The sequence below is a fragment of the Macaca thibetana genome, chromosome 3 (genome assembly GCF_024542745.1).
Source record: "Macaca thibetana thibetana isolate TM-01 chromosome 3, ASM2454274v1, whole genome shotgun sequence".
NCBI classification, from domain to species: Eukaryota; Metazoa; Chordata; class Mammalia; order Primates; family Cercopithecidae; genus Macaca; species Macaca thibetana.
The window spans coordinates 125,121,769-125,147,438 of record NC_065580.1 but is presented as its reverse complement, the minus strand read 5'-3'; the positions used below and the strand labels follow the sequence as shown (position 1 = coordinate 125,147,438).

Sequence of the window (25,670 nt, the reverse complement as noted above, 5' to 3'; positions counted from 1 at the left end):
CTTTATATTTCTAGAAATCTATTTAACTTTTTGAGTTTATATTGTGAAATATATTTTTTCTGAAAAACTGAATTTTACCTAAATTTTCATTTTTGTAAAATGTGACTATAGTATTTCCTTCCATTGTAATTCTGTATAGATACCTAGTTATGTACCCATTTTTATTGCTATCAATATTTCTTTGTTTTTTATCTTTTTGTTCTTGGTCAATCATGCAATAGGTTTAAGAATTTTATTAGTCTTTTTCAAGAACTCAGTTTTAGGTTAATCAATTTTTCTACTGTATTCATTTCCCTCCCTACTTTTCCATATGCTCTCTGTCTTTTTTTTTTTTTTTTTTTAACTATGTTGTGGCCTAATTGACAAATAAAAATTACATATATTCAAGGTATGCAATGTGGTGTTTTCATAGACCTATATATTGTGAAATGGCAACCACAATTAAGGTAATTAGCATATCACCTCACCTAGCCACTTGTTATGTTGTTGTTACCTGGCGAGAATAGTTAAGATCTACTCTCTTAGCAAATTTCAAGTGCATAATATGTTACTATGAAGTGTAGTTACCATGCTGTACATTAGGTTTTCATATCTTATTCTGCAAGTGTGTACCCTTTAACCTTCTTATCCTCATTTCTCCCAACCCTTCAGCCCCTCATAACAACCGTTCTGCTCTCTGCTTCTACGTATTTGATCTTTTTAGATTCAGATTCCACATATTGTCTTCCCTCAGTTTTCTTTAAGAACACTCTGGCCGGCGCGGTGGCTCAAGCCTGTAATCCCAGCACTTTGGGAGGCCGAGACGGGTGGATCACGAGGTCAGGAGATCCAGACCATCCTGGCTAACACGGTGAAACCCCATCTCTACTAAAAAATACAAAAAAACTAGCTGGGCAAGGTGGCGGGAGCCTATAGTCCCAGGTAGTCGGCAGGCTGAGGCAGGAGAATGGCGTAAACCTGGGAGGCGGAGCTTGCAGTGAGCTGAGTTCCGGCCACTGCACTCCAGGCTGGGTGACAGAGCAAGACTCCGTAAAGAACACTCTGCTGCTCATTTTCTTTTCTTTCTTTCTTTTTCTTTTTCTTTTTTTTTTTTTTTTTTTGAGACGGAGTTTTGCTCTTTTGCCCAGGGAGTGCAGTGGCGCAATCTCGGCTCACTGCAACCTCCACCTCCCGGGTTCAAGCGATTCTCCTGCCTCAGCCTCCCAAGTAGCTGGGATTACAGGCATGTGCCACCACGCCCGGCTAATTTTGTATTTTTAATAGAAATGGGGCTTCTCTGTGTTGGTCAGGCTGGTCTCAAACTCCTGATCTCGTGATCTGCCCACCTCCGCCTCCCAAAGTGCTGGGATTACAGGCATGAGCCACCGCACCTGGCCTCATTTTCTAACTTGTTAAGCCTGTTTTTGGGCTTTTATAAATAAGCATTTATAAATATAAATTGTCCTCATAATACTTTGACTATAGCCCATGCATTTTGATATGCTGTATTTATGTTTTGTTCACATCTAGGTATCTTAAAATATTTATTATGTGTAATATTTGACCCACAAGTTGTTGAGAAATGCATTTGTAAATGTCCAGCTGTGTAAATTTTAAGCTATTCTTCACTGATATCTAACTTAATTCCACTCTTCATGAAATACGTCAGTGTGACGCTTGTTGAGATTTGACTCTTCCCTTCCTTTCCCATTCCACAGCCTGTCCTCCTCACAGGTTCACACAATAACCTGCAGGCACTGTGTGACTTTCTCTCTCTCCAGTCTTTACCTTTTGGTCTTACTCTCCTGCCACTAGGTCATCCTCTAGATCAACACATTCTAAAACTACTGGCCCATTTACTGCTTCTTGGACATGCCGCCTTTGAGGTCTTAGAAGTTGTTATTTCTGCTGAAATACTCTTCCCTTAGAAATCCAGATGTCTGTCCTTGCTTCTTCACCTCCCTTAAATGTTGCTCAAAAACTCCATTTCCAGAGAGGCTTTTCCTAAACACTCTTCAGCAAGGCCAATCCTCTCCCTATGTTCCTCCTTTGTCTTCTATTTTTCCATAGTACTCACCCCCATGGAATACTATATACATGTTACCAGAGTATAAGCTCCATGAGGGCAAGCATTTTTATGAGAATTCATTTTTCTCTTTGTAGCATCCCCTGAAACTCAAAGAGTGTTTGGCCCATAAGAAGCAACCTGTAACTATTTGTTCAAAAGTTTTTTCTCTTTAATCTCTCATGTGCTGTTATATTTCTCAGTCTACCTTTTTGATTCTGTACATTTTTTCTTTATATTTAATGTTTTATGATATATTCTTATAATCCTTTTGCCTAAAATTTAATCTGTCTGACATTCTTACCTTTGAACCAGATTTCTTTTCATTAGTATTTAACGAGTTTATTTTTTCTCCATTCTTTTACTTTCAACCTTTCTGTGTAGTAATTTCAAGTGTTTCTTTCAAGTATCATTTAGTTAGGCTTTATCAAAATCTAATCCTACAAACTCTGTTTTAATGTGTTTATCTCATTTACATATATTGTGATTAATGTTATATTTGCATTTCTTCTGTCATTTTATTTTACAGTTTCTAATTGCCCTGCTTCTTCTTTCTTTTCTTGTTTCTTACTTTGACTTAATGGATTTAAACTCATCATTTCATCGTACTAGTTGGGAGCTTATATATTCTACCCCTATTGCTAGGAGCTACTCTTACATGTTATGTTAAGCTACTCTTAAACATACCACACATACTTGGCGTACAGTCTAAAGTTACTTTATACCTACTTCTACCTTCCTTGAAAACAATTATTACTAAGGTTTCATAATACTAATACTTGTTTAGATTCACCAGTCTGCTTTATTTTTTAAGATTTTAAAAATTTTAAAAAAATTGTTTTGTAGGTATATAGTAGTTGTATATATTTATGGGGTACTTGAGATACTTTGACAGGCATGTAGTAAGCAGTAATTACAACTTGGAAAGTGGGGTATCCATCCCCTCAAGCATTTATCCTTGGAATTGCAAACAATCCAATTATACTCTTTGAGTTATTTTTTTTCTGAAAATCATCTATTTACTGTAATACATACAAGATAATCTTAAAATTGTAGTCTGAATTAAGATAACATTGACCAAAGAATTTTATTCTTTACTACACAAAATATAACCTAGTGAAATTTATCTGTGCCACCTATTCTGAAAATTTTATGCATAATTTAGTGTTCTGGTTTTATTTTCACTAACAAAATGTTTACCCCCAAAAGCAGCAGTCATTTATAGTAATTCTGGTACCAACATCAAAGGAAAAAAAATGGCTTAAAAATGGTGCAAAAGCCATCTTGGATTTTAGGACAACACATCACAGAAAAGAACATGAATACAAATTTGTAATATAAACACTCCAAAGAGTTTGTCAGTAGCCAAAGTATTTTTATTGGTTTTTTGGATATGTTTTTAAGGGCCACATAAAAATAGATACAAGGAAGAAATTAAATTGAAGTCCTAGATTTAAATGTTTGGTTTAAAGAATTTTCTGCAACAAATTTCATGTTTATGTATGAAAAGTTATATAATACTAATGCAAATGTTATGAAGTATTTTCTACACTGTACTAAATGTATTCCCCAAGAGGGAAAAAATTAAAATATCTAAAATATATTAAGATTACAAGACCATCATAGATCTTTTGAACATGCATCTGTTTACAGAATTAACAGTATACAAAATGTTTATTTCATTATGGACCATAAAGAAATGAGTTGGTGACAACTATCCTTTGCACAATATTATCAACTCACCTTAGTCACAAGCATGTCCTTGGTATGTGTGTAAAAGAAACAGGTTCATTTATCCCTCATCGAATCATCCACAGGTTTACTTGGAAGTAAAAATGAAGGTACAGACATGTGAAATATGTCAGTGTATTTTTTCTTTCTTTCAAACAACATCCCATACATGGCCTCAGTAGCCTGAAATTATAAAATACTTAACTAGGCTTTTAGTTATCTTCACTGACTGCCAGAATGTAAATTAAGTTGCCCAAATTAGCACATCAAATAACAAAATCAGTCAAAAAGCAGACTGAAAAGCATTAAATGTTTCATATAGGTGAGTTTTTAAATCATTAAATTTCTATAGAAAAATTTTATTCACAATATAATGTGACAGAAATTGCCACAGGAATGATATACTGATTGCAGTAAGGTTGCATGCAGCAGCAGCTTTGTATTTTATAGCTATTTTTGTTTATAAAAACAAAATAAACCTCTCCAGTTATGCTTATCACATGGTCTTAGATTTGTAATGTAAGTGAATAAGGAATACCATCTAGTTCAAAGAGAAAATGTCATTTTGAATGTGAATTATCTGTATGAAACATGAAGTATACTACTGAACCCTGAAACATGCACGTCTAGATTTGCTTTTTGTGCAAATCCAGCCTGTTTGCGATCACTTCCTACTCATGTAATACCAAGAGGTTCCATTTGTAATTATGGTTGTATCAGCTGAGGTTGCAATGGTGGCAGCAACTGAAGTGGTACCGTTGGTTCCACCAACTGTCCTGGGTTTGAAGGTGGTGGAGGAGCCACAGTGTTTGTTGTTTCTACAATTTCTCCATTGTAAAAGAAAAATTGACACTATTGAATGAATGTTTCAACAACAGGTTGATGAATCTTAGTAGTAGACAGAAACTCTCAATTTTCAACATCAGGTCTCATCAAGGTTGACCAAAAACATATGGATAAGTTGTCTGCTGTCATTAGGTTGATTTTATTTTGCTGACTGACCCTGTTTAGATGTGTTATCATGTATCTGAATTCATCATAGTTTACAGAATGAAATTTCTTAACAATTTCTTTAAGGCGTGAGGACGTTCTGTTTTATCCAGGATTTTTGCTGCTTCCAATAGCTCTGGATGAAGAGAATATGGTATTAAAGGATCTGGCAGATCTGCAAAGAAAGCTGTAAGGGCTCCAGCTTTAGCATTTACTTTTATTTCCATTGACACTAGATTGATATTATGATCTTGATCAAACTGCTTTTGAATATTGTTTTGGTCAGTTTTGTTCCCGCTAACACGGTAGAGTCCTTCGGTACATAACCCTGTATCTTCAATAAATTCCACATGTTTCTCAACAAATACTGGTATGGGTTTCTCAGCTGTAACCAGATCCTGGAAGGGCATCCCAAAGTAATCACTTGCCCGATTTCTACGTGTTGGTGGATTGAAGTTCTTAGTTTTCTTTTTCTGCTTTTTATCTTCTTTCACTTTGCATATTTTCTTCTTCATCTTCTTATCATCTAACTCCTGGTCAGAAGTGATTTCAGGATTATCAATATCACCTTGTTTCAACAGGAGAAAGAAGTGGATCTTCTTCACTTCCATGATGTCTTCCTTTTCTTTTTGTTTTAGAAGTGGTGGAAACCTCATCATCACTTGCATCTGAATGTGTTCTTCTATAACATGACTTGGCTTTACTAAACAAAGTTTTAGATTTATATTTGTATTTTGAAGGCCTCCGTTCCCCATGATTTTTTGAGGTTCTATCAGAAAATCCATTTTCTTCATGTCCTTGGGTGTTATTTACACATGAGTTTTGAATTTTAATGCAATTTTGACTATCATCTGGGACAACATAAATCTCATCAGAATAGCCCTTCTGTTTGAAAATTTTATCAATGGGTTCCGCATAGTTATCTGAAGGATCCATATCTTCAGGATGTGCCAAAGGCACCGGGGAAGTCTGCTTTCTTGGATTTGTACCAATACCAGCTTCGCTTGTTTTTAAAAGGTTTGGATCCATTTTTTTTCACATTTGTCTTAGGTACAACTGAAGTAGATTTAATAGGTGGAGGCACTTTGTGGTTGCGTTCATGGTCATGACAGTTTGGGGTACTATGAATAGGAGATTCATTTCCTTCCAAATCTAATCTTTATCTGGAACAGTCACTAGGTGTTGGAAGCAACTGTACATCATCCCCAGTTGGACTATAAGGAGGTGGTGCTTCTGTGTCATCATCTGAATCAGGGTAGTTGTTATAGGGAAAACAGTCTCTGGGAGATGGTAGAAAAACATCTTCACTTTGGTGGGTTGATTCCCTTGCATTATCAGACAAATAAGAATTTTCTATCATATGTTTTTTCTCTAGAACATCACTAAAAAACAGAATAAAGATCTCAGTTTGCCGATGATACTGAGATAAAGAATACAATGCTGTAAATTTAGCAGTGATCTCAGTTGCAATGTGTTCTCCTTCAGTTGTTAACTCTTTGATAGCCTCATTTTCAAAAAAAAAAAAATCTGCTTGGCTGTCAGTAACTGCTACCAGCTGTATAGGAATGGTGTCTTGAACTTCTGATAGAAATGCTCAAAACATTCCCATCGCGGTTTTCCGTTTTGCAGAGTAAACTAATATATATCCTTGAACTAGTTCATCTTTTCTTACTCCAATTGAAGAGTGGTATGATAATATTGTGATCTGTATTAGCCTCCTTTTTTAATCAATGATTTTATCAAGCATTAGGGAATTATTCTGTCCAGCTTGAGCAGCACTGCAAGAATGAGAATCAAAGAAGGGTGAAAGAATAAGATCCACACTAAATGGATCTCCACACATGGCACACATGACAATTCTCAAGTCAACTTCTGATATGTCCTTATTGGCAGGAACTGGGCTCACCACATCCAAATTGTGTTTACCTGACTCCAGTACTCTTAGAGCTTGCTTTATTTGGGTTTCATCAAATTTACAAGCATATGTACCAGCAGGTACATCTACAAAAGGACATTGTAACTTGTTTGCCAACTGCTGCCCTTGGTGCCTGAGAATTGGTAGATTCTTACTAATGGAATGTCTCTGATTAGCCAGAATTAATGTAAATGGAAGATTAGCCATTTATTTATCTTTTCTGATCTGATAAGCTTCAGTTCTTATTTTCCCAATAAATTACCCAATAAAACTCAATGACTCAATGGAATTAAATACACAGAAGCACCCATGTGGTTTAAAGGTGGCAGTCCATAACTGACTCAAAAAGTAAGGCGAACTGGCTGAAGATCAAGTTCATAAATTTTCCATCTAAGGCATACTCATCTTCAGAGGACTGTGCTTTATCTCATTTGCTAGCTCTTGGGCAAGGTCGACCTTCCCTAAAATAAAAAGGTTAACTTTATCTATATTGGTACTATCGTGATATAATCTTAAGCGGCCATGATCCAACTGTAAAAGACTACGAGCAAGTAACTGCTCCACTTTAATGTCTGTACAATTTTGACCACTAAGACATGTTTCTTTAGTGGAATGATAAACAAATCCTATATGCTTAGGCAGAAGAGAGTCCCTATCAGGTGCAAGTTTCTGTAAAGCTTTATATCCAGGTTCTTCACTCAGAACAGTATGAATTTCACGCTTTTTATCTGAACTAGGTGTTGCATTAAGATCTAAATCATAAAAAAGTTCAGAATGCTCAAAAAGCAATTATTGAAACTCTTCTTTGGCTTTTTCAACCATTTCTCACTGATGCCTACCATATTGCTATCAGCCTCAGTGATATATTTGAAGGCTTCATCCTCCATAACAAAGCACATAACTTCCTCCCACGGCTGTCCAGGTGAAATAAATTGAATTTTTTCCAAAGTCTTTTTGAATTTTTCCTTCATTTCTACCTTCCTCTTCTCGGATATTAGATGTTGTACATGGTTCTGAGAGTTTTTCAGCTTCTAAAGTGCTCACGAGGTCAAATGGAATCTACCTATCATTAATTTTGTTTCTATGGTCAGTTTCATCCAAAGGTGTTTATTCTAGCACCACACAACATAACTGGAAATCTGCTCTCTTTTCCATTAACTTCAGAGCTTCTGACCAATTCAAATGTTCAATCTCTTCTAGATTTGGCAAAAGAGTGTTAAAAGCTCTTGGTAAAGTATTTATATACTCTTCTCTCCTTTTTCTTATATGTTCCGTTTAAGTTGTTTTATATGTTTTGAGAATGTATTTCTGGCTTTTCTTGTTCCCTCTAAGTTGATGTATTCTTCATAATCAGGATGATTTTTTAATTTATTACTAATAGTTTTCCAAGTTGCATGATAATCTCTCACAGTCTGCACAAGTTTTTCAGACTTACCTGTTGCTCTGACAGCAAGTTGTCTCTGTGTTTTATAAGCATCCAAATAGGGAATAATTTTAGGCTTGCTATGAGTTTTATCCAACATTTGTACCAGTGCCGTGAAACGTGTTTCAATGTTGACATTAAATCCTGTTGATATTTCCACTAAAAGAAGGTTCTTTTTGTTTGAAGCAAATGCCTGAACTTCTCTAAGATAATGATCCATGCATTCATGACATTTAGTTGCTGCTATTATTACAGGTATTTTTGATTTTGATAACTGGACAAAAAGGTTATTCGCAAATTTAAGTTGATCATCAAACTTCCTATTGCATCCCTGACTTACATCAATGCGTAATAAAAATCCATCTACATTGAGCTTCGCTTCCGGCATTTGCTTCTGTTCAAAGTCTTGTTCTAAGCCTAGCTGATCAGTGCAAATGTACATTAGTTTTCCTGCTGACTACAATTCAGATGCAGCTGCACGTTTTATATATGGTTGCAAATTCGTACTCCGATGAGACAAGAAAGCCTGGTCATCAATGAACTCTGTTAAATGACATGAATTTTGCATTCTACTCCGTCTTCACCATTTTATGTTATGTCACCCCAGTAGTACAAAAAGTGATCGTTGTTTACTACTCTCCTCCGAAGTCAACGGGGCTAAGCACAGAAGTATGCTCTGGATAATATTCATCTGCTTTTGCGCGTACAAATCTATTGGACAAATAAGACTTTCCAACTCCACAGTTACCTTTGTCTTTTTCAGTCCCAGAGAGTCCAACTACACTGATAGTATAGGATGGGGGACGAGGCTCTTTGTTTTTTGCCATCATAACTCTCCTCTCATGTTTCTACATTCATAAAGGTAACCAGATATGCTTCTCATTCTGAAAATAAAATCATCTCAAAATACAGATCCCAAGTTTCAGAACTGTATTTGGTTCTTTGTGTTTCCCTCATTTCTGTGCAGAAACATCTTCAAGATCATAGGGATCATCTTCCTAACAAGGTTGGTCTCCTCAGTCTCCTCCTCCACCTCAATGGCAGCGGCCCTGGCGGTGGCTGCAGGAGAGACATTCCCGGGGAGCGCTCCCGCCGCCGCCGCCGCCGCCGCCGCAGCCGCCGCCGCCTCCTCCTCCTCCACTCTCTGCTTGCCTCTCTTCCCCGGCGCGCTCACCGAGCGGCGCGTCCCTTCAGCCACCTCCCCCCGCCCTCGCCGACACACACTCCCCGAAACCCTGAGCCCGCGACCTGCTCACCACGCCCCCCTCCCCGCCACCAGCTGCGGCCCCGTCCCTCCCCACTCTCCCAGCTCTCGCCGTGGTGCCGAGCTCAGTAATGCAGGCCACTCGGGCTCCCTCGGGCCGACCCAAGTTATTTTTTAATGTACAATTAAAGTATTGTTGACTATAGTCACTCTGTTGAGCTATCAAATACTGTCTTATTCATTCTAATTATACGTATATGTTTTGTATCCATTAACCATCCTTACTTCCCTCCTTCATCCCCCACTACTCTTCCCAGCCTCTGGTAATCATCCTTCTACTCTCTATCTGCATGAGTTCAATCGCTTTGATATTTAGCACCCACAAATAAGTGAGAACTTGCGAAATCTGTCTTTCCAAGTCTGCCTTTTTTCACTTAACATAATGACCTCCAGTTCCACCTATGCTGTTGTAAATGACAAAATTTCATTCTTTTTATGTCGGCACAGTACCCTGTTGTGTACATGTACCACATTTTCTTTATCCATTTGTCTGTTGATGGACACTTAGGTTGCTTTCAAATCTCAACCACTGTGAACAGTGCTGCAATGAACAATCACGGAAGTGCAGATAATCTCTTCCATACACTGTTTTCCTTCCTTTTGGGTGTACACCAAGCAGTGAGATTGCTGGGTCGTATGGCAGCTCTATTTTGAGTATTTTGAGGAACCTCCAAACTGTTCTCCGTAGTGACTGTAATAATTTACATTCTCATCAACAGTGTCTGAGGTTTCCCTTTTTTCCACACCCTCATCAGCATTCGTTATTGACCATCTTTTGGATAAAAGCCATTTTAACTGCGGTGAGATGATATCTCATTGTAGTTTTGATTTGCATTTTTCTGATGATTACTGATGTTCATCTCCTTTTCATATGCCTGCTTCCATTTATATGTCTTCTTTTAAGGAATGTCTGTTCAGATCTTTTGCCTATTTTTAAATCCGATTTTTTTTTTTTTTTCCTGTAGGGTTGTTTGAGCTCCTTATATATTCTGGTTATAAATTTTTTGTCAGATGGGTAGTTTGCAAGTATTTCCTCCCCTTCTGTGGGTTGGCTCTTCACTTTGTTGACATTTCCTTTGCTGTGCAGAAGCTTTTAAACTTGATGTGATCCCATCTATTCATTTTTGCTTTAGTTGTCTGTGCTTGTAGGATATTACTCAAGAAATTTTTGCCCAGGCCAATATCCTGGAGAATTTCTTCAGTGTTTTCTTGAAGTAATTTCATAGTTTGAGGTCTTAGATTTAACTCTTTCATCCATTTTGATTTGATTTTTTTGAATATGGTTAGAAATATGAGTCAAGTTTCATTCTTCTGCATTTGGATATCCAGTTTTCCCAGCACCATGTATTGAAGAGACTGTCCTTTCCCCAATGTATGTTCTTGGCACCTTTGTCAAAAACAGTTCACTTGAGATGTGTGGATTTGTTTCTGGGTTATCTGTTCTGTTCCATTGATTTATGCTTCTGTTTTTATTCCAGTACCATGCTGTTTTGGTTACTGTAGCTCTGTAGTATAACTTGAAGTCAGGTGATGTGATTCCTCCTGTTTTGTTCTTTTTGCTTTGGCTATTCTGGATGTTTTGTGGTTCTACATAAATTTTAAGATTGCTCTATTTCTGTGAAGAATGTCATTGGTATTTTTATAGGGATGGCATTGAATTTGTAGATTACTTTGAGTAGTATAGACGTTTTAACAATATTGATTCTTCCAATCCATGAACGTGAAATACCTTTACATTTTTTTGTATCCTCTTCAGTTTCTTTCATCAGTGCTTTATAGTTTCATTGCAGAGATCTTTCACTTCTTTTTGATTCCTAGGTATTTAATTTTATTTGCTGTTATTTGTAAATGGAATTACTTTTTTGATTTCTTTTCTAGACTGTTCACTGTTGGAATATAGAAATGCTACTGATTTTTGCATGTTCGTTTCTGTGGTATCAGTTCTAATGTCTTTTATTTTTCCAACTCTGCAACTTTTCTGAATTTGTTTATCAGTTATATACTTTTTTTGGAGTCTATAGGTTTTTCCAAATTTCAGGTCATATCATCTGCAAACTAGGATAATTTGACTTCTTCCTTTCCAATTTAGATGCCCTTTATGTCCTTCTCTTGTCTGATTGCTCTAGCTAGGACTTCCAGTACTATGTTGGATAACAGTGGTGAAAGTGGGCATCACTGTTGTGTTCCAGATCTTGGAGGAAAGGCTTTCAGTTTTTCCTCATTCAGTGTGATACTAGCTGTGGGTCTGTCATATAAGTCTTTTATTATGTTAAGGTATGTTCTTTCTATGCCTGTTTTTTGAGGATTTTTATCATGAAGGAGTGTTGAATTTTGTCAATTACAACACCAATTAAAATGATCACATGGTTTTTGTCCTCCATTCTATTGATATGATGTACGACATTGATTTATTTGCATATGTTAAAGTGTTCTTATATCCCTGGGATAAATCCCATGTAGTCATAATGAATATTCTTTCTAATGTATTGTTTAATTCAGTTAGCTAGTATTTTGCTAAGACTTTTTGCATCAATATTCAACAGAGATAGTGTCCTGTAGTTTTCTTTTTTTGATGTCTTTGTTTGGTTTTGGCCTCATAGAAGGAGTTTGGAAGTATTTCCTCCTCCTCTACTTTTTAGAATAGTTTGAGTAGGATTGGTATTGGTTCTTCAAATGTTTGGTAGAATTCTGCTGTGAAGCCATCAGGTTCCCAGACTTTTCTTTACTGAGAGACTTTTTATTACAGCTTTGATCTCATTGCTTGTTAATGGTCTGTTTGGGTTTTGGATTTCTTTATGGTTTAACCTTGGTAGATTGTATATGTCTAGGAATATACCCATTTCCTCTAGATTTTCCAATTTGTTGGCATACAGTTGCTCATAATAGCTACTAATGATCCTTTGAATTTCTGTGGTATCAGTTCTAATGTCTCTATTTTTTTCAACTCTTATTTTATGTATTTGGCCCTGATCTCTTTTTTTCTTAGTCTGGCTAAAGATTTGTCAATTTTATTTATTGTTTCAAAAAACTAAATTTTCATTTCATTGATCTCTTGTATTGTTTTCTTAATTTCAAATTTATTTATTTCTGTGCTGATCTTTATTATTTTTTTCTACTTCTAATTTTGGGTTCGGTTTGCTCTTGTCTTTCTAATTGTTTAAGATACATTCTTAGGTTATTTATTTGAAGTTTTCTTTCTTTCTTGATGAAGGCTTTTACAGCTATAAATTTCCCTGTTTTTGCTGCATTCCATAGGTTTTGGCATGCTGTGTTTCCTTATCATTTGTTTCAATAAAATTTTCATTTTCCTTCTGATTTCTTCATTGACTCATTGATCATTCTGGGCCATACTGTTTAATTTCCATGTGTTTATATAGTTTCCAGAATTCCTGTTGTTATTGATTTCTAGTTTTATTCAACTGTGGTCAGAGAATATGCGTGATAGTGTTTCAATTTTTTTGAATGTTTTAAGACTTGTTTTGTAACCTAACATATGGTCTATTCTTGAGAATGAGCTATGTGTTGAGGAGAAGAATGTGTATTCTGTGGCCACTGGATGAAATCTTCTGTAAATATATATTAAGTTCATTTGTTCTATAGTACAGATTAAGTCTGATGTTTCTTTGTTGATTTTGTGTCTGGAATATCTGTCCAATGCTGAAAGTGCAGTGTTGAAGTCTGCAGCTTTTATTGTATTGAAGTCTATCTGTCTCTTTAGCTCTAATATTATTTGCTTTATATGCCTGGGTGCTCCAGTGTTGGGTGCATATATGTTTACAACTGTTACATTCTGTTTCTGAATTGACTGATTTATTATTATACAATAACCTTCTGTGTCTCTTATTATAGTTTTTGTCTTGAAATCTATTTTGTCTGACATAAGTATAGCTACTCCTTTCCTTTTTTTGCTTCCATTGTCACATAATATCTTTTTTCATCCTTTTATTTTCACTCTATGTATATCTTTATAGATGAGGTGTGTTTCTTATAGGCAACAGTCATGGGTCTTGCTATTGTGTTTATTCAACCACTGTATGTCTTTTGATTGGAAATTTTAGTCTGTTTGCATTCAATATTATTATTAATAAGTAAGGACTTGCTTTTGCCATTTTGTTATTTGTTTTCTGGTCTTGTTTTTTGTTCCTTCCCGTCTTCCTTTTAGTGGAGTTGATTTTTGTTGGTGGTATGATTTAATTTTTTGCTTTTTATATTTTGTGTGCCCATTGTGTGTTTTTCAATTTGAGGCTACCATGAAGCTTGAAAAACTATCTTATAACCGATTATTTGAAACTGATGACAACACTAATTGCATAAACAAGCAAACAAGCAAAAATAAAACGAATAAAAATTCTACACTTCAACTTCATCCACCCACTTTTTAACATTTTATGGTTTCTCTTTGTGTCTTATTGTACTGTCTACATCTTGAAAAGTTGTTGTAATTACTATTTTTGATCTATTCATCATTTAGTCTTTAAGATAAGAGTATTTTACACACCACAGTTAGAGTATTATTATATTCTGTGTTTTTGTGTGCTATTACCAGTGAGTTTTGTACCTCCAGATAATTTCTTATTGCTCGTTAAGGTCATTTTCTGATTGAAGAAATCCCTTTAGCATTTCTTGTAGGACAGGTCTAGTGTTAATAAAATCCCTCAGCGTTTTTTTGGTCTGGAAAGATCTTTATTTCTCCTTCAGGTTTGAAGGATTTTTTTTTTTTTTTTTTTTTTTTTTTTTGCCAGATACTATTCTAGGGTAAAAAGTGTTTCTCCTTCAGCACTTTAAATATATCATGCCATTCTCTCCTGGCCTGTAAAATTTCGACTGAAAAGTCTGCTGCCAGAAGTGTTGAAGCTCAGTTGTACATTATTTGCTTCTTTTCTCTTGCTACTTTTAAGATCCATTCTTTATCCTTGATCTTTGCAGACTTTATTAAATGTTTTCAAGTAGTCTTTTTTGGATTAAATCTGCTTGGTGTTCTACAACCTTCTCATACTTGAATATTGATATATTTCTCTAGGTTTGGGAAGTTCTCTATCATTATCCCCTTGAATAAATTTTCTGTCCCTATCTCTCTCTCTCTCCTCTTTAAGGTGAATAACTCTTAGATTTGCCCTTTTGAGGCCATTTTCTAGATCTTGTAGGCATGCTTCATTGTTTTTTTGTCTTCTCTATTTTCTTTTTTCTTTTGTCTTGTCTGTGTATTTTCAAGTAGCCTGTCTTTAAGCTCATTAATTCTTTCTTCTGCTTCATCAATTCTGGTAGTAAGGCACTCTGATGCATTCCTCAGTATGTCAGTTACATTTTTCAACTCCAGAATTTCTGCTCAATTTTTAAAAATAACTTTAATCTCTTTGCTAAGTTTGTTTGATAGAATTCTGAATTCATCCTCTGTGTTGTTTTGAATTTCTTTGGGTTTCATCAGCACCGCTATTTTGAATTTTCTGTCTCAGAGGTCACATATCTCTCTTTATTCAGGATTAATCCTTGGGGCTTTGTTTGGTTGATTTCGTAGGTCTTTTTTCTTTTTTTCCTGCATGGTATTGATGCTTGTAGATGTTAGTTGGTGCCAGGGCATCTAAGAGTTAGACCTTTATTGCAGTCTTCACTGTCTAGGCTTGTTTGTTTATCCCCACACTTCTTTGGAAGGCTTTCCAGGTATTCAAAGAGACATGGGCCCCAAACCCAGTAACGCTGTGGTTCTTGCAGGCTCAGAGAGGTACCACCTTGGTGGTCTTGGACAAGATCTGGAATAATTATCTGGATTACCAGGCAGAAACTCTTGTTCTTTTCCCTTACCTTCTCCCAAACAAAGTCTCTCTTTGCTAAGCCTCCTGGAACTGGGGGTGGAGGGACACAAGAACCCCTGTGGTCACCACCACTAGGACTGTGTTTACCTGAACAGCCAAGCACAGCATTGGGTCTCACCCAAGGTCCACTGTAACCACTACCTGGCTACCACCTAAGTTCACTCAAGGCCCTAGGGATCTATGATCAGCAGGTGGCAAAGCCAGCCAGGACTTTGTCTCCTTCTGAGCAGCAAGTTCCCCCAAGCCCTGGGTGGGTCTGGAGATGCTGTCTGGGAACCAGGAATTGAAGTCAAAAACCTTAGAAATTTATCTAGATTCTACTGTGGGTAAGCTGGCACCCACACAAGAAGACAAAGTCTTTCTGACTCTTCTCTCCCTTTTCCATAGGCAGTAGAGCTTCTTTCTGTGGCCACCACCACCACTGATCCATGTGGGGTTCTGCCAGGCCACCACCATTGTTCACTTAAGGCCCAGGTTCTCTTCAATCAGCTTGTGGTGAATGCTGCCAGACCTGGGACTCACCCTTCAAGGCCACCGGCTCCTGTTTGGCCCAAGGCAGTTCCAGAAATGTTGATCAACAGCCTTGGCCTGGACTCAGGGACCCCAAGAGCCTGCTTGGTGCTCTACCCCATTGTGGCTGAGCTGGGACCTAAGGTGCAAGACTGAGTTCCCTTTGTTTTCCCCCTTACTTTTCTCAAACAGAAAGAGTCTTTCACCATAGTCACCACAGCTGTGAATGTGCTGGGTCACCCCTGAAGCCAGCAAGTCTCAGAGCCCTAGGCCCATGGTGTACTACCTGGTATCACTGTTGGTTACTCAGGGCTGAGGGCGGAGGGGCTCTTTAGTCAGCAAGTGATGAATCCTGCCAGGTCTCTGCTGTGCCAGGGCAGCACTGAGTTCAAAGTGAGGTCCTCCAGTCACTGTGCTGTCCCTCTCCCAACACATAGATTTCTCCATACTGTGCAACACTCCCTTAGCCACCCAGGCTGGTGTCTCAGTAGGTCACATGCCCCTCCAGTCCACTGGCCCTGAGCCCTACTCAGCGCTAGGACTTGCCTAGAAATTGCAGTCCTTGTGGCCTAGACTGCCCCTCAAGTTTACTTAGGGTCCCAGAGCACTCAGCCCACGGCGGTAAGGCTTGCTGGAACTCAAGCTCTGATCACTGGGATGGGTGATTCCTCTCTGGCTAGGGCTGGTCCAGCTGCTTCCTCCATAGGCAGATGACAGTTGAGTACAGCCTTGTTCTGCTTTCCACTGTGACAAGGCAGCAGCGAGTTCATTGCAAAACTTCACAATCACTGTGCCCTCCCTTCCCTAAGTGCATAGATTTCCCAGCAGTAGGGAACAAGGGATGGAGAGCATCCATGTGTGGAGGCTGTCTTTCCTGCCCTCTTCAATGTCCCTTTCTCTGATATGAAGTTAAAATCAGGTATTGAGATTGCTCACCTGATCTTTTGTTCTTGTGATAGTGCTTTTTATGTGTAGTTAGTTGTTAAAATTTGGTGTTACTGTGGAGGAACGAATGGTGTAGGCCTCTGGTCCATCATCCTGCTCTGTCCCTCCCTTTCTAATTTCTTTGCATGCCATTACCTCTTGTATGTCAGTCCATCCTAAGAAATGAGATCACTTAAGGATATCCTTTTCCTTAATAAACTACATATTTTAAAATTCCTTTAATAAATTGGGTCTGTTAGTGGAAACTCAGGTTTTATTTGAAAATGCGTTTACTTTGCCCTCTTTCTTTTTTAAAATTATTATTATACTTTAAGTTCCAGGGTACATGTGCAGAACGTGCAAGTTTGTTACATAGGTATACATATGCCATGTTGGTTTGCTGCACCCATTAACTCGTCATTTACACTAGGTATTTCTTCTAATGCTATGCCTCCCCCTGCTCCCCCAACCCATGACAGGCCCCCATGTGTGATGTTCCCTGCCCTGTGTCCAAGTGTTCTCATTGTTTGGTTTTCTGTCCTTGTGATAATTTGCTCAGAATGATGGTTTCCAGCTTCAACCAAGTCCCTGCCAAGGACATGAACTCATCCTTTTTATGGCTGCATAGTATTCCACGGTGTATGTGTGCCACATTTTCTTAATCCAGTCTATCATTGATGGACTTTTGGGTTGGTTCCAAGTTTTTGCTACTGTGAATAGTGCCACAATAAACATACATGTGCATGTGTCTTTATAGTAGCATGATTTATAATCCTTTGGGTATATACCCAGTAATGGGATGGCTGGGTCGAATGGTATTTCTAGTTCTAGATCCTGGAGGAATTGCCACACTGTCATCTACAATGGTTGAACTAGTTTACACTCCCACCAACAGTGTAAAAGCATTCCTGTTTCTCCACATCCTCTCCAGCATCTGTTGTTCCCTGACTTTTTAATGATCACCATTCTAACTGATGTGAGATGATATCTCATTGTGGTTTTGATTTGCATTTCTCTGATGACCAGTGATGATGAGCATTTTTTCATGTGTCTATTAGCTGTATAAATGTCTTCTTTTGAGAAGTGTCTGCTCATACCCTTTGCCCACTTTGTGATGGGGTTGTTTTTTTCTTGTAAATTTGTTTAAGTTCTTTGTAGATTCTGGATATTAGCCCTTTGTTAAATGGGTAGATTGCAAAAATTTTCTCCCATTCTGTAGGTTGTCTGTTCACTCTGAGGGTAGTTTCTTTTGCTGTGCAGAAGCTCTTTAGTTTAGATAGATCCCATTTGTCTATTTTGGCTTTTGTTGCCATTGCTGTTGGTGTTTTAGTCATGACCTTGCCCATGCCTATGTCCTGAGTGGTATTGCCTAGATTTTCTTCTAGGGTTTTTGTGGTTTTGGGTGTAACATTTAAGTCTTTAATCCATCTTGAATTAATTTTTGTATAAGGTGTAAGGAAGGGATCCAGTTTTAGCTTTCTACGTATGGCTAGCCAGTTTTCCCAGCACCATTTATTAATAGGGAATCCTTTCCCCATTTCTTGTTTTTGTCAGGTTTGTCAAAGATCAGACAGCTGTAGATGTGTGTTGTTATTTCTGAGGCCTCTGTTCTGTTCCATTGGTCTATATCTCTGTTTTGGTACAAGTACCATGCTGTTTTGGTTACTGTAGCCTTGTAGTATAGTTTGAAGTCAGGTAGTGTGATGCCTCCAGCTTTGTTCTTTTTGCTTAGGATTGTCTTGGCAATACGGGCTCTTTTTTGGTTCCATATGAAGTTTAGTTTTTTCCAGTTCTGTGAAGAAAGTCATTGATACCTTGATGGGGATGGCATTGAATCTATAAATTACCTTGGGCAGTATGGCCATTTTCACCATATTGATTCTTCCTACCCATGAGCATGGAATATTCTTCCATTTGTTTGTGTCCTCTTTTATTTCCTTGAGCAGTGGTTTGTAGTTCTCCTTGAAGAGTTCCTTCACATCCTTTGTAAGTTGGATTCCTAGGTATCTTATTCTCTTTGTAGCAGTTGTGAATGGGAATTCACTCATGAATTGGCTCTCTGTTTGTCTGGCATTGGTGTATAGGAATGCTTGTGATTTTTGCACATTGATTTTGTATCCTGAGACTTTGCTAAAGTTTCTTATCAGCTTAAGGAGATTTTGGGCTGAGACGATGGGGTTTTCTAAATATAAAATCATGTCATCTGCAAACAGGGACAATTTGACTTCCTCTTTTCCTAATTGAATACCTTTTATTTCTTTCTCTTGCCTGATTGCCCTGGCCAGAACTTCCAACACTATGTTGAATAGCAGTGGTGAGAGAGGGCATCCCTGTCTTGTGCCAGTTTTCAAAGGGAATGCTTCCAGTTTTTTCCTGTTCAGTATGATATTGGCTGTGAGTTTGTCATAAATAACTCATACTATTTTGAGATATTTTCCATCAACACCTAGTTTATTGAGAGTTTTCAGCATGAAGGGCTGTTGAATTTTGTTGAAGGCCTTTTCTGCATCTATTGAGATAATCATGTGTTTCTGCTTATGTGATGGATTACGTTTATTGATTTATTGAACGAACCTTGCATCCCAGGGATGAAGCCGACTTGATCATGGTGGATAAGCTTTTTGATGTGCTGCTGGATTCGGTTTGCCAGTATTTGCTGAGGATTTTTGCATCAATGTTCATCAGGGATATTGGTCTAAAATTCTCTTTTTTGTGTGTGTGTGTCTCTGCCAGGCTTTCGTATCAGGATGTAATGGCCTCATAAAATGAGTTAGGGAGGATTCTCTCTTTTTCTATTGATTGGAATAATTTCAGAAGGAATGGTACCAGTTCCTATTTGTACCTCTGGTAGAATTCGGTTGTGAATCCGTCTGGTCCTGAACTTTTTTTGGTTGGTAGGCTATTAACTATTGCCTCAATTTCTGAGCCTGTTATTGGTCTATTCAGAGATTCAACTTCTTCCTGGTTTAGTCTTGGGAGGGTGTCTGTGTCCAGGAATTCATCCATTTCTTCTAGATTTTCCAGTTTATTTGCATAGAGGTGTTTATAGTATTCTCTGATGGTAGTTTGTATTTCTATGGGATTGGTGGTGATATCCTCTTTATTATTTTTATTGTGTCTATTTGATTCTTCTCTCTTTTCTTCTTTATTAGTCTTGCTAGCGGTCTGTCAATTTTGTTGATCTTTTCAAAAAATCAGCTTCTGGATTCATTGATTTTTTTGAAGGGTTTTTTGTGTCTTGATCTCCTTCAGTTCTGCTCTGATCTTAGTTATTTCTTGCCTTATGCTAACTTTTGAATGTGTTTGCTCTTGCTTCTCTAGTTCTTTTAACTGTGATATTAGGGTGTCAATTTTAGATCTTTCCTGCTTTCTCTTGTGGGCATTTAGTGCTATAAATTTCCCTCTACACACTGCTTTAAATGTGTCCCAGAGATCCTGGTATGTTGTGTCTTTGTTCTCATTGGTTTCAAAGAACATCTTTATTTCTGCCTTCATTTCGTTATTTACCCAGTAGTCATTCAGGAGCAGGTTGTTCAGTTTCCATGTAGTTTGAGTGAGTTTCTTAATCCTGAGTTCTAATTTGATTGCACTGTGGTCTGAAAGACAGTTTGTTGTGATTTCTGTTATTTTACATTTGCTGAGGCATGCTTTACTTCCAAAACACATAGGCTCAAAATAAAGGGATGGAGGAAGACCTACCATGCAAATGGAAAGCAAAAAAAAGCAGGGGTAGCAATCCTAGTCTCTGATAAAACAGACTTTAAACCAACAAAGATCAAAGGAGACAAAGAAGGCCATTATATAATGGTAAAGGGATCAATTCAACAAGAAGAGCTAACTATCCTAAATATATATGCACCCAATACAGGAGCACCCAGATTCATAAAGCAAGTCCTTAGAGACGTACAAAGAGACTTAGACTCACACACAATAATAATGGGAGACTTTAACACCCCACTGTCAATATTAAACAGATCAACGACACAGAAGGTTAACAAGGATATCCAGGACCTGAACTCAGCTCTGCAACAAGCAGACCTAATAGACATCTACAGAACTCTCCACCCCAAATCAACAGAATATACATTCTTCTCAGCAACACTTTGCCCTCTTTCTTAACGCATTGCACAGCTCTGCATAAAATTTCAGGGTGTCAGTTATTTACACTAAAGATATTATTGTGGCTTTTTTCCTCCTGTAGTTGGTAACTCTTGATTATGGATTTATATTGTGCAGGATTTTATCTGTGGCAATCTGGGTATTCTGTACTGGCAAGGTGAAATCATGTACTGCAAAAAGGACTTGATTTTGTTTTTGCCAAGTGCGCAAGGACTTAAAATGCGGCACTTCAGGCTAATTTTGTAGTGTACGTTTCCCTTGATCACACAAGCAACATAATCTGGATTTCAGATTCACGTGGGGCAAGTCTATAGTGAGAAAGTTTTAGAGAAGAAGAATTTTTATTTTTTACACAGAGTAGACAAATTTCCCCAACATCTGTGTGCCTCTTGGGAAGATATTTTTAGGTTGACTGTTTCACTGAGTGAAAGCGTCCAAATTGTCAGGAGATTCTCAGGGTTCGTACCTCATTTGCATAGTTAAAATATTTGTTTCCTGACCTCTGCAGCTATTAAGCCAACCCTGGTTGTTCCAAGAACAGCAGAGGCCTAGGGCAACTGTAGCATCAGCATCCATTCAGCAGTATATTTTCAGCCTCTTCGATATTTTTGGATGCTGGGAATTTTCATTTTTTGAGGACTTGGCAATACATTTGAGATGTTGTTTATTACATTTTTACTCAGTATTGTTTTATAGTGAAAGCCTATCAGATTTTGTCATTTGTCTTTCCTCCCTCATGTTTTTGTTACTCTAAGATAACATTTTGAGCATATTTCATTTTATTTGGTATACATTAATAAAAATTATCTTCCTCTTCCTCCATAAGTTTAAGTTTTTATTATCTCTTTCCTGAATTATTTTACAAAGTATTTAATCTACTACCCTCTAATTTCTCTGCTCCCTTTCTTTATGTAGAAACCAAAATGTGAATTAAATCTCATGCTTTTTGCTCAAAAGCTTTTATATTTCAAATTTTCCTACTTTATAAAATTGTTCAGATTCTTCAGCATAGCATTCAAGACATTCCAACTATTTAGCCATAATTAATATTAGAATATTTTTCTCCTTTCCTTGGGCTCCTACTATATTTTTATTATGTATACTATTGAACATAACAGGGTGAGTTTTATTATAGTTGCATTCCTAAATCTTTGCCCATCTGCTTTCACTCCATGCCATTTCCCTGCCCAATCACAGTCTTACCAAAGTCTAAAAATCACTTTGTAAAAACTTGTATGTTCTAACATCTTATCCAGATGCCGAAATATTTTTCTTATATTGAACTTAGTCTTGTAGCAATCTATTTGCTGCAAAGCTATTGTTTAGGCTAATTGCTGAATTCTGCTATGTAGCAATAGTAATTATCATTGTTTCAATTGGCATTTCAGAAAAACCCTATTTAATGAACATTGCTGAATAAAATCTCACAACTTTAGGTACTACAATTATGAAATTAAGATATAAATGAATTTGAATAATGTTACATTTTTCTCATAATAATAATAACAGAAAAAATTTCACCCCAAATCATTCTGTACCATTTACTAAAATTCTGCAAACTTTACCGAATTCCTGTTGTGTTCAAACTAGGAGCAAACTGTTTTGCTTAAAACTCATTCACTTAAAGGCAATTTGCTTTTAGGTTAATGGTACATTTATTTAAAATTTATATTTGCCCCATGCTGTATTTATAACTTACCTTTATTTTATATGTAACAGAATTGCTTTAACTCACTTTTAAACTTTTTAAAAATTTGACTATATTTTTCTAACCTCTGAACATTTCGAAAGTATTTCAGCCAGTTTTCTAAGGGTATTGTCCATTACGATTTGGATTTTAAAAATTAGTAAACATATTTTAATTCTTGTCACATTACAAACTTGGTTTAGCCATTTAAAAGTATGTTCGCATCCTTTGATGTGCCTTTTTTTTCTGAATAGCACACTTTTAAACCTTTCTAGAATTAAGAAAAAACAATGCATCGAGACACTGTTAAAATTTTTTGATCTTTCTAAATAGAATTTACAAGAGCTTATGTATGATTTATTAAATCATGTCTTTTAAATATTTCGGATTATTTTGAACAGTGTTTAGAACCTTTCTACATTATGCGTAATAATAACCAATAAAACCATGCTTATTGTTTGATTTCATTCTCTGTTCTTTATTAGCATGTGAATTATACTTCTTGTTTTACTTTTCTTAGTGTAGCCCTAGAGTTTGCAATGTACATTTACAACTAATCCCAGTCCACTCTCGAGTAACACTATGCTGCTCTACTCGTAGTGTGAATACCTTATAATAACAAAATAGTCCTAATTCTTCTAACAATTATTTGGTTATGTATACTGATGTATATATACTTGTGTATACATAAGCATGCATATATACACACGTATATATAAGCATACATAATCAAATAATTGTTGCTGTTAGATCAATTAAGAATAAGAAAAATGAAAGGTTTTATTTCATCTTCACTTATTTCTTCTCTGATCCTCTTCCATTTTTTATGTAGTTCTGAATTTCTGATCTTTATCATTTTCCTTCTCTCTAAACAATTTCTTTTAACATTTCTTGCAACAGAGTTACTGGCAACAAATTCCCTCAATTTTTTGTTTGTCTGAAAAAGCCTTCATTTTTTCTTCATTTTTGAAGGGTAACCTCACAACATACAGAATTCTGGGTTTGTGATTTTTTATCTCAACATTTGAAATATTTGACTTCATTTTCTTTGTGGCTTGGTTTCTGAGAAGTTGGATCCAATTCTTACATTTGCTCTTTTATAGGTAAAATGCTTTTTTGTCCTTCTGTGTTCTTTCAGAATTTTTTCTTTATTTTTGATTTTCTGTAGTTTGAAAATAATATGCATTGGTGTAGTTTTTTGGAGTTTCTCCTGACGGTGTTCTCTGAATTTCCTGTATCTATAGTTTGGTGTTTGACATCAATTTGAGAAAATACTTAACCCCTATTGTTTCTGTTCCTCTCTCTGTCTTTTGATTCTGATATTCCATTTACATATATGTAATAGCTTTTCTAGCTGTACAGGCCTTTGATATTCTCTTCTGACACTTTTCTGTCTTTTCATCTTTGCTTTTTCAGTTTTGGCAGTTTCTACTGAAGAATCTTCAAGCTCAGAGATTCTTTCCTCAGCCATATTCAGTTTACTGGTAAACCTAGCAAAGGCATTCTTGATTTCTTTTATATTAAGTTTGGCCTTTAGTATTTCTGTTTAGTTCTTGCTCAGAATTTTCACCTCCCTTCTTACAAGGCCCATCTGTTCTTGCATGACATGTGCTGTATCCATCAGGGCCCTTAACGTGTTAATCACAGTTGTTTTAAATTCCTGGCTGGATCATTCCAACATCCCTGCCATGTCTGACTCTGGTTCTGATGCTTGCTCTGTCTCCTCAAACTGTGTTTTTATGTTGTAGTATGTCTTGTAACTTTTTCTTGATAGTGGGACGTAATGTCCCAGGTAAAAGGAATTGCTGCAAATAGTCCTTTAGTTATGCAGTGGTAATGTGTGGGGTGAGGAAAAGCATTCTGGAGTCTTGTGAGTAGGCCTCAGTCCCTGGTAAGCCTGTGTCCTTGGCCTGTGAACTTACAAGTGCTTCTCAGTTTTTCCAGCTAGAGTGGGCTGGAGTTGTGTATTTCTCTTTCCCCAGGTTGGTTAGGCTCTGATAAAAACCCAGCAGGCGGGGGGTGGTGACTCACACCTAGAGTCCCAGTACTTTGGGAGGCTGACAGGGGCAGATCAGTTGAGCCCAGGAATTCAGGACCAGCCTGAGCAACATGGTGAAACACCATCTCTACAAAAAATATAAAAATAAGCCGGGCGTGGTGGCACCTGCCTGTAGTCCCAGCTACTTGGGAGCCTGAGGTGGGAAGATTGCTTGAGCCCAGGAGGTCAAGGCTGCAGTGAGCTGTGATTGGGCCATTGCACTCTGGCCTGCATGACAGAGCAAGACCTTGTCTCAGAAAACAAACAAACAAACAAACAAACAAAAACACCCCTGCAGGTTAGGCCTCTAGTAAGACAGTTTCTCCTGAGGGTTGACCTCGTTAAAGCAGAACGCTCCAACCTATTTCATTTCCCCTTTCTCCCTCACCCTGCCAAAAGCAATGACTGGGGTCACATCACATCCCGGTCACTTTCCACCACACCTGTTGCACCACTGCAAAGGCTCTGACTTTGGTTTTTTGTTGTAGATTAATTTGTTTACTTTAGAACTTCTTGTAAATGGAATCATACAAAATATACTCCTTTTTCTTTTCTTTTCTTTTTTTTTTGTAAGGCAACATGTTACTACATGGGATCTTTTCATTTCCTTCTCAATGCTACATACTGGCTGTTGAAGCAATGAATACCTCAAAGTTTGTTTATCCAATCCTGCTGATGGACACCTGGGCTGCTTCCAGTTTTTGCCTATTATGACTAGTGTTGCTATGAACATTTACGTACAAGTCTTTTGTGATTACATGTTTTTCTTTCTAGGAGTGAAATTGTTGGGACCCAGGGTAGATGTATGTTTAGTTTAGTACAAAGCTGCAAGCCTTCTTCCATAGTGGTTATTCCATTTTTACTGCCACCGGTAATACTCAAGAGTTCCAGTAACCGTTCTTTTATTTTAGCAGTCCTAATATGTGGGTTGTGATATCTGATTGTGATTTTCACTGGTATTTTCTTGATGACTACTAATGATTTTGAACAGTTTCTCATGTCCGTATTTGCCATTTGTATATCTTCTTCTTTGAAATATCTGTTCAAAGCCTTGATAACTTTACAGGCAGAAGTAATTTATTTAAAAAAGAAACTAACATATTTCATTAAATGCCATAATGTATAAAAAGCAATAGTTTTTAAAAAGAGAGGATTTAATTATGTATAATTAAATAAGAAATAGATAATTAGATAAAGAAAACAACAGACTTAGTA

At 37.0% G+C, this 25,670-nt stretch overlaps 1 protein-coding gene and 1 pseudogene across 1 annotated transcript in view; one reads left to right on the top strand and one right to left on the bottom strand.

Annotated features, from left to right (window-relative positions):
• SEC61G (SEC61 translocon subunit gamma) overlaps positions 1-25,670 on the top strand; it is a 679,333-nt gene that overhangs the window by 484,843 nt on the left and 168,820 nt on the right. The gene's annotated exons all lie outside the window — the stretch shown is intronic.
• On the bottom strand, positions 4,539-9,058 carry LOC126950201 (rho GTPase-activating protein 5-like; annotated as a pseudogene).